Here is a 10000-nt window from a genome sequence, read left to right on the forward strand (position 1 = left end):
GTGGAAGTGGTGAGTGTCCCTTGATGCCTGTGCTGTTTTCGTCCCACTATACTTGTCCTATATGTGTTTTTCTTTTTGTAAGCGCTGAGGGTTTTGGTAAGATTAAGCGCCATAAATGCCCATTATGGCTATTATTATTATTATTATTATTATTGTCTTCAAGAGAAAATTGTGGACATTATTCCCTTCTTGTCTGTTTCGTCGAGTGTTAATGCCGACAACATTGGTATCTCCTTTTCTTGGTCTTGTTTTCCCCATTGCACGACCATCAACATGCTGATGAATCCGTCGTGGTTGATTCACGCTGGGTATTTTCGTGTTCCCATGACCCACCGAACACTGAACATAGATTACAGAATCTTTAACGTGCGTGTTTGATCTTTTGCATGCGTACCCACACGGAAGAGGGTTCAGGCACATACACCTCTGCACCTTGGGATAGGAAAAAATCTCCACCCTTCATCCAATCAGGTGCCGCGAAATCGGGAATCAAAACTCGGGGAAATCGGAGCGAGAACCCAGCGTTCTAACCATTCAGCTACCGCACCTGTCGCTGTACGTATATACCTTCAGCATATATGTGGGGCATGTCCAACCTTTACTGTTACTGAACTAACAATCTTCAATGGAAAGGAGGAAGAGTGAAGTGCTGTTGCATAAGAAGGGTCAGAGAGGAAATCTCACTGGGCATGCCCTGCTCTCATGGTGACCTCAGTTTCGATACCCCTCCACTTCCGTGCTTGGGGTGAGTCCTGTCAATGTCGTCAGTGTCGGCAGATTCATAGAGGGCTGTTGTTTGAGGGACGTGGTGGCGGTCTCCACTCTGGGAGGGACGCTCACTCGGTCTGGCTCCGCGACTAAGCCATTATTGTCGTTAGTAGGGGGCTTAGTAGGTGGTGTCCTAAGTACGTTAAAACAGAACAGGCACCACTGAACACCACCGAAGTGACTCAGCAGCAGTGCAGGGTCTCCTCTGGTGTGTGGCCTCCTGGCGACCTAACATCGATGGTTCCCTGTGGACTGCTGACGTTGGAACTACGACGGACAAACCCGGGTGTGGCCGTGTATGGGGGAATCTAAATGAGCGGCGTGGGAGTAATGCCACTGAAATGGTGCAGATGATGGGGCAGCAAAAAAAAAAAAAAATCACTGGGCAATGATATCTACATTCCTTCCTGTCTACTCTCCTTTGTGACTTGACGGCGTAAACCTCCACGCCTTCTGAACATTGCTCATTCCGTCTCGAGGAGAAACACAAATTGTGGGTATTGCCATCTCCATGTCCCCACCAGTACTGTGCTGTTAATTTACAAAGTAGTTCTCCACGGTATCATATCTTTTCCAAAACAGTTCCAAGCTACTAAACCTGGGAAAAGAAAAGAGAAAAAATCGTTTTTCTACGTCCTTTTGAATGTGTTGTGTCAATATAAATCAGTGTGTGCTGATGAATATTTCTATTTTTCGCTGTTGTGCCCATTGACTTCAGTTATAAATCATGTCGTCAATTTGTATGCGATGACAATGTTTTCATCGTTAAGACAACAGACCACGCACCATCAGGGACCAGAACTCTCTCAGTACGGATGAAGCAGTTTCCATTAGCATTCATTCTTTGACAGCATCCTACTTGAAGGCGTGGAGTAGAGACCCCAACTATCAGCCCACCGTCCCTACCCCACCCCACCCCCACCCCTCTCGCCACTCTTTTCCCAGTACCTCAGTCTGTCCATCCCTGCCTCCCCCCCCCCCCCCCGACCCCCCCCCCCCCCCGCGGCCCCCAGGCTCTCCCCCCATCCCTGCCTAACCAGCGATCTTCTTCACATTTTTTGGTTTATTTTATTTTATTCTATTCTATTTTTGCTGTTGGAGTAGCGAATTCAGGACCTTAGACAGCATCAGACTGTTGTCTGGGATGGCATTGTTCCAAGCTTGCTATGACTACAGGTGGACCAATGGTAGTTTGCAGGCTGCTGCAAGCACAGTTACTCAATTTGCAGTGTAATCAAACTGTATTAGGTTAAGGGGGTGACACGGCAGTGCAAAAGAGACCAAAATGATGATTTTTTATGATTTTTTTTTTTTTTTGATGGATTTTGATTCTTGAACATCTCTTCTATCATATGCATAAGTTTTTTCCACTGTAAAGATGTCTTTAACAATGAAAAAAATTGCCAATGAAGATTTCGATGCGAGTCAAGTTCTGGCCTTGACAACATACCTTGGACTTGCTCAATGATGAGTAAACCTACAACCATGAGAGTTTGCATGATTGTTTTATGACATGTTATTGAAGTTTTGTCACGAGCATGTATGAAAATATTCTCTGGGTTTTAATCCATAGCAGTTCCAATCTTTTTTACCCATTGCAAATTTTGAGGATTTAGCAATACCCAAATTTCAAAAATTCATAAAAAGTTGTTTTTTTTTTTTCACCGCCAATGGATAATACAACACCCCCTCTCCCCCAAGTGAAAGCAGCGTAAACGTCAGCTTGCAGTTTGTTTCCACAGCAGTTTGAAAATCTTTCGACCTGGCCAATAATGCTTCGTCTCTTGTTTTATCCCGGTGATTGTTTTATATACGGAATTCAAAGAGAAATAAAACATTGAGCGGTGTTCACCGCACACTTTGCATATTCTTTATTATTACTGCCTTGCAACCCCTTGAGTCAGACTATATTGGATTGTTGCTGTTTTGTAAACTCTTGGTTTTGGGGTGTGTTCGGTTTGTTCTTTTCGCAGTCTTCACTCTTTAGGTAATGTTGCGAGTGTTCACACTGGTTTTGCAAATCTTGATTTCAGTGTCGGCATTGTCACTGTATTGCAAGTCTTTGTCTTAAGTTCCCCATTCCGTATCCAGGTATAAGGGTAAAATAGGAACAGAATTTTCGAGGTGGTACAGATGTACAAGAGTCACATTCGAAATGCATGTTTTTATCCAATAAAAAATGAATTACTATCGCGACCACCACCACCACCACCACCACCACCACTACTACTACTACTACCACTGCTACTACTGCTGATAAAAAAAACCCAATCCGATAGACCGTATCTATCAGATCTCCATCTTTCAGTTTCAGTAGCTCAAGGAGGCGTCACTGCGTTCGGACAAATCCATATACGCTACACCACATCTGCCAAGCAGATGCCTGACCAGCAGCGTAACCCAACGCGCTTAGTCAGGCCTTGAGAAAAAAAAATATATAGATAAGCTTACATAAATAAATAACTAACTAAATAATAAATAATAATTTAAAAGAAACACACAAAAAAACATCGTATGACATTACTCTTTTGACAACTCTCTGCTGACATTTCTGCGCTTCTCCATTGAGACCTTTGGTAAAGAAAATATCTTTCTGTCTTTGCACCCACTGTGTGGAACTCCTAACCTCTGAAGAAAAAAATCCGCGTTTCTTAACTTTTTAAACACAATCTGAAGGCGCACCTTTTCAAACATTACCTTTTCTGTTGTGTGTGTATATGGATGCTTTTTTTTTCTGGGTACGTTATTGTGTTGTGTGGAGGGGAGACGTGGGTGTGTGATTGGTTTTTAAGAATTGTGATTTGGGATACTGTTTATCATTCAGGCATTGTGATGTATGTGACTTGTTAAGTATTTGGATTATTTATATTTTGACTGGTTTATATACATGTTGTGTGTACTGTTGAGGGATCGTTTGTGGAGCGGGTGAGTTTGACTTGAAGTAATGTGATTTTAGTTGTCTGTCAATTCACCATTGCGATATATGTGACCGTTTCTAAGTATATGGGTTGTTTTTTTAATAATGTGATAAGTTTTTAAGTATTGTAGTGATAGTGTTAAGTATTGTGATATACATGAAATATGCATTATTTAGGAACTGTGGTGTAATGAATGTAATGTTGCGTACGCAGATCTTTGCGTATTTGAACATACTTTAGTGTTCGGGAGTGTATTTGTGCGGGGTAAAGAATGTTTTTTTTTTCCCCAAAAAACATTTTTATTCAAAGGTTTACATACCAAATAGATTCTTTACATTAGGAAGACACAACAATATAGGGTTCCGAACATCAGCTATTCCACATCATCACATTGGCATAACAGCCAATATTAATTCAAAAGAATGTTATATTTTGCATAATAGTGTTTAAATGCAACCTTTTTTTACCTTTCAATGTTTTTCTTACACTCTACAGCGTAACTGAGCATGTTTTGCATGGGAAGGCGTTCTATAAATTTGATTCTTCTCCTTCTCGGAAAAATGAACGATAGTCCATGTATTAATGTAACCATCTTATGATTCTCATTTGCTTACTTTAATTTTCAATGCTGTGTTCGTGTTGTGCATCTATTTCCAGACGTCATTGTCCAGAATGGCCACAGCCACAAGACAGGAGATGGCAGACAGCAGAAGACAAAGCACTCCAGATGTCAATGACAACCAGACCCTCACTTTGAGGCGCTCCGAGATCGGTAGGAATATCAACGAAAGACGTCGCCCTAAACGTGTTGGAACCAGAGTCCTCCCTGTCGCACTCTTCACAGAGCACGGATCTGCTCGCAGAGGAGCTGAAGGTAAGATGACAGTGTGCTCAGGAGATGGAGCGCTACGACTTGACAATGCTAACGTCTTCAAAAGGACTTCAACAAGCACGCGCTCACCCACCGAGATCAGCAGAAGAAAAAAAAGGCAGTCTATGTCCTCCGTGGAGATGAACAGAATCGCAAAACTCGTTGGAAACGGGCCACAGAATCGAACCAATAGTGTCAGCACACGGGCAGATAGCAGGAATGGACAGATCCCTGCACGCCCGGGAAATGTCGACGAAGATAACGTTCAAACGGACACAGAATCAACAGAGATCAACGGTAATAGCTGCGAATCTCCCATGGATTTTGCAGAATATGCGACACAATCAGCTCAGCCCAGTGTACACATCCCTACGAAATCTGCCAGGTTTGTTGATGAGACTGCAACGCCGATTGAAAGGGATTCACATTCGGCAGCAGACTCCAGGCGTGTGTGAAACAGCTGTAATGAGAAACAAAGCTGACAATCAGGCGATGACGGGAGGGGACAATGAAGAAACCCATCCAGACAAGCGGTCACTCATAAGTACGTTCCAGAGTTTGACGATCTCAGCAGAAAAGAGCGAAACATGTGTCCATTATGCGGACAGTCCGATTCCACGGAATCAGGAATTGCCATCTGTGATCTCAACCCCCTTCACAAGGAGATCATTACGTGCCCGCAGAAGGCTGGACTTCTCCGGCATGGAATCCAACGCCGCCTTGAGTCAACGTGAAGCAAACGCCTCGAACAGTAGTCCCCGAGACTCTCCAAGGAATGCGACTGATGGGAGCCACATCAACCGAAATCAGACAACCACCGAAAACGAAGATAGAACCAGAACACCCAAACCCTTGCTGACCCGGGCAAGGAAACGTTTCCTGGAGGAATCGGAGAGACAAAACACCTCACAGACATGTGGAACTGAAATAAGTGTTCAACCCACCATCAAAAAGAAAGCCAACAATGATTCACTGAGAAATGTGGATGAAGCAGAAAACGTTCATGTCAGTTTTCAAGGTCAGGAAACGTTCCGGACTTCAAGCACTTGGGGGAATCCAGGCAGAGAAATACAACCCGACACTAAAGGGTCAGACAAACCAGAGTTGCTCTGTAGAAACACACCGCTGACAACTACAACTCCAGGCACCAAACTCAACCTCGCCAGGAAAAACGTATTTGTTTCTCGCTCTCTGAGTGATCCTAGTTTCTGGCAAACACTTCGACTTGACAATTGTGAACTTGTCTATGCACAAAGAAACGCCAGATTTTTCACCAGGCTGTTTAAGACAAACGGATCTTACATTGAGAGTCTAACGATATGTTCTCTCTTGCCAACAACCGATTCTCAAGTTGAACAGGTTACAGAACTTGTGTCTCGCTACTGCCGCAACATCAGGGAGCTAATTGTCGATTTTCCTGACTTTCAGGACAGCTCATTGAAGCATATAATCCTGACCAACAAACTACAAAAATTGAGTGTGCGAAGAATGTTCATAAAAAGCTTCAGGAGTCTCATCATATGCCTCATGCCTTTGACTGACCTGAAGGAGCTGGAAATCCACCTGGACGATGAGTTCGAGGTGGACATGGACCAGGAGAACATCTGGAGACTCGTCGTGGTCATCACCCAGTTCTTCAGAAGAAACCGCTTCTTGAGGACCGTGAAACTGTTCTTCGCCGCCAACACGGAGATCGTGAGGAGTCTGCTGAAGAACTGCCACCATCTGACCCACCTGGAACTGCACCTGCACCAGGTGAGCAGGTACCTCCAGCCTAGGGCCTTTGAGGTCCCACACGTGAAGCTCAACACTCTGATCATCCGCAGCCAGGACCTTTTGATGACCGACGTCTGGCAGCAGACCATCACCACCAGCTTCCCATCCCTCCAGACCCTGGAGCTGACCGGGCTCCGCCAAGGGGCGACAATCCTCACTCACCACTGAATTATGGCCCATGCTTCAACAGCGTTTTCTTTTTTTTCTATGATGACGGCAGCTTGTGTGCTGGAGTTACTATTGCCGAAATCCTGGGTTCATGGATTTTTGTTGTTGACAATGGTGATAGCTGCTTGTGTGTTGAAGGTATTACCATAAGGGTCTTGAATATTATCTTTGGTTCGTGGATATTTTGTCGGCAATCGTGACAGCTGCTTGTTTGCTGGAGGTATTATTGTGCTAAGGGCCTTCAATGTTATCCTTGATTCGTGATTTTTTTTTGTTGGCAATCATGATGGCAGCTTGATTGCTGGAGGTATTATTGCCCAAAGGGCCTTGAATGATATCCTTGGTTCGTAGATTTTTTTGTTGGCAAATGGTGACAGCAGTTTGTCTGCTGGAGGTATTTTCCTCCTAAAGTCCTTAACGATATCCTTGGTTCGTGAACTTTTTGTTGACAATGGTAAAAGCAGCTTGTTTGCTGGAGGTATTATTGCCTAAGGGCCTTGAATGATCTCCCTGGTTTTGTGTGTTTTTTTTTCTGTTGGCATTGGTGAGAGCAGTTTGTGTGTTGGAGTTATCATTGCCCTTAGGGTCTTGAATAGCATCCTTGGTTCGTGGAGTTTTTGTTGGCAATGGTAACAGCAGCTTGTGTGCTGGAGGTAGTATTGCCCTGCGGACCGTGAATGGTATCCTCGGTTCGTAGATTTTTATTGTTGTTGGCAATAGTGACAGCAACTTGTGTGCTGGGGATATTATTACCCCAAGGACCTTGAACCATATCCTTGGATCGTGTTTGCACGTCCAAATACACCAGTTCCTTCAGCAGTGAGGATTTTGTCTGTGTTGATGGAAGGCGCGACGTTTGGAACAGACCTGCTCACCTTATTTTGAAACCTTCAACAGTGAGTAATAGACGTTGTCCACGTATGGTTGCTGTTTATTTGTATGTGATAGCAAGCCAGCCAAGTGTGAAAGTGTCAATCATGTCTTACAGAAATGCTTTAGATAATCGAAATGCTCTAAAATTATGACTTGGTATGTCATTCAGCCTAGTATGATTCCTGTCATGCAGTCTTGGGTTTCCAAAGGCCTGGCGATTCTATCACCTCTCTGTGAGTGAGTGTATTTGCGTGCGTGTGCGCGTACGTGCGTGTGTGTATGGATACGTTTGTGTATATGTAGATTTTTGTCTGTTTAGTTGATTATATTTTGATTTATCATACTGTTTTGTTCTCTCTCTCTCTCTCTCTCTCTCTCTCTCTCTCTCTCTCTCTCTCTCTCTCTCCTTCAGGGGCATACACAAGTTGAATTGTGATATGGTCAAACACGATACATGTTTACTGCTCCATCTTAAAAGTTCCATAAAATGCACATATGTGATATGCTTACGAAATGCACATACGACGTGATTTGGGTACATAATGCACATAGCTGATATGGGTTAAAATGCACATGAATGAAATGCGTACAACTTCGGAGAAAGAAAGAAAACATGAAAATCGCCTTCAGGCATCCCGACAGCTTGATTCACTTTCTAAATCTTTAATCATTATGACACGAACTGACACCAGCAAAACGCCTTGATAAACATCGTAAAACTGGATATTTTGCACGCACAGATAATTATGTAGATAAAGAGGCATGCATGCACACAGAACCTCGCACGCACACACGCTTGAAAGTAAGCCATAATGTCGATCTACACGCAGTTTGTAAATAGATCAAACTGTCCTCGAACTTAGACCCTCATGAATGTCGAAAGTGTTTGTTTCAGACACAGGCCGCTCCAGCTTACATCCTGTATATATATATCCACTGCCGTCGACTTAGAAATGTATTCACTCGCAATACAGATGTTAGAGCACACATCTTCACCTCATCCAGACATGCACCCAAACAAGTAAGCACGCACATTGAACATGCATATTCCAAAAAAAAAAACTCGATCACGCGCGTACACATTCAGTTTCACACACCCGGAAATTCGCGAGCAAACATGTTTACTTTCCGAAGAGGAAACGCGCGCGCGCGCGCGCACACACACACACACACACACACACACACACACACACACACACACACACACACACACACACACACTGTCAATAGCACAAACGATAATTTTGTAAACTAAATACATTCATTCTTCAAACGAAAACCGTACTTTTAAATATGACGGAGTATGTCGAAAGTGGAAAAGAAAACCTGGTATTTCTGCAGTTAAACAAAATATAGGTCATCGGGATTCAAGGAATCGTCCCGTGCTTTGTGTGAGAAATGTATGTGATCAAAAGCAGGGAACTATTGCTGGCATGTAAATTGAAATTAAAGGCAGCAATTAACGATCCGAAAGGCATGACATGGCGTTTTCATTGTGCATAGTCCCCCTACGATTCCCACAGCAAAATTATGAGCGAAGAGCAGTCTTGATTCTTGTCAGTATGATTCTATTGCATTATTTCAATTCAAAACAATTTGAAATTCGATCTTTTCGTTGTATAGCATGCTTGTGTCATATCAATCTCTTTTGTATAATTGTCTGTTTTTCCTCATCAGACTTCTCACCCTTATCCTCAGGATCATGATTAAAATGATTATTATAATTTTTTGCTAATTTTCTTCGTCTTACCATTATTTGACATTGTTGTTATAACCATTATGATTTTCTTTGATTATAGTTTGCTGTTGTGCGTTCTAGAGAATGAATGACCCGTTAAACAAGAAAGTTGAAGAATAATAATCCATTGCTACAACAGCAATCGATTCAGAGCTGGTGTGTATACCTATGATCTTAAGCAACGTTTTATAAGGGCAACCCATGTGAAGAACTCAAATCAAATATCAGATCTAAGTGTGAACTGTCTCAACAATAAACTGCATGTGAATAATCTGGCCTTTCGAAATATAACATGTGCGTCTCTCTCTCTCTCTCTCTCTCTCTCCGCTCTCTCATTCCTTTCTCCCTTCTCTCTCTCTCTCTCTCTCTCTCTCTGTGGTTGCGTGTGTGTGTGTGTGTGTGTGTGTGTGTGTGTGTGTGTGTTAGTAAGAGACAGACAGAGAGAGAAATAATAGAAACAGAAAGAGACAGTCTCATCTTAAAAATTGCCTTTCAGAGTCTTGGGGAGGGCGAAGGGTTGGAGATGGTGGGGAGGCGGTGCAGAATTTGGTGTGGGTTAGGGAGGTTGAAGGGGTGTGGTGGTGGGTATTGAGGAAGGAGAATATTTGGAAGAGGGGTGATGGTGGGGGAAGTTCCCGGACTGTGACAGAAATCGATTTAGCCTCTTCTCTGGTCTTTTGGATGAGCCGATAAATGGAACTCTTTTGTGCGAAATGCATTTTGAGTATGTAAACGAACCACCTCGCCTTTCAAAACACAGACACAGACACACGCACGAACACACACACACACACACACACACACACACACGCAAGCACACACATGTCACACATGTCATTTACAAAATCTGCTGTTCCATCTGCTTCCATTAGAAATGCTTTGTATGAT

The sequence above is a fragment of the Babylonia areolata genome, chromosome 18 (assembly GCF_041734735.1).
Source record: "Babylonia areolata isolate BAREFJ2019XMU chromosome 18, ASM4173473v1, whole genome shotgun sequence".
In the NCBI taxonomy this organism is placed as follows: domain Eukaryota; kingdom Metazoa; phylum Mollusca; class Gastropoda; order Neogastropoda; family Buccinidae; genus Babylonia; species Babylonia areolata.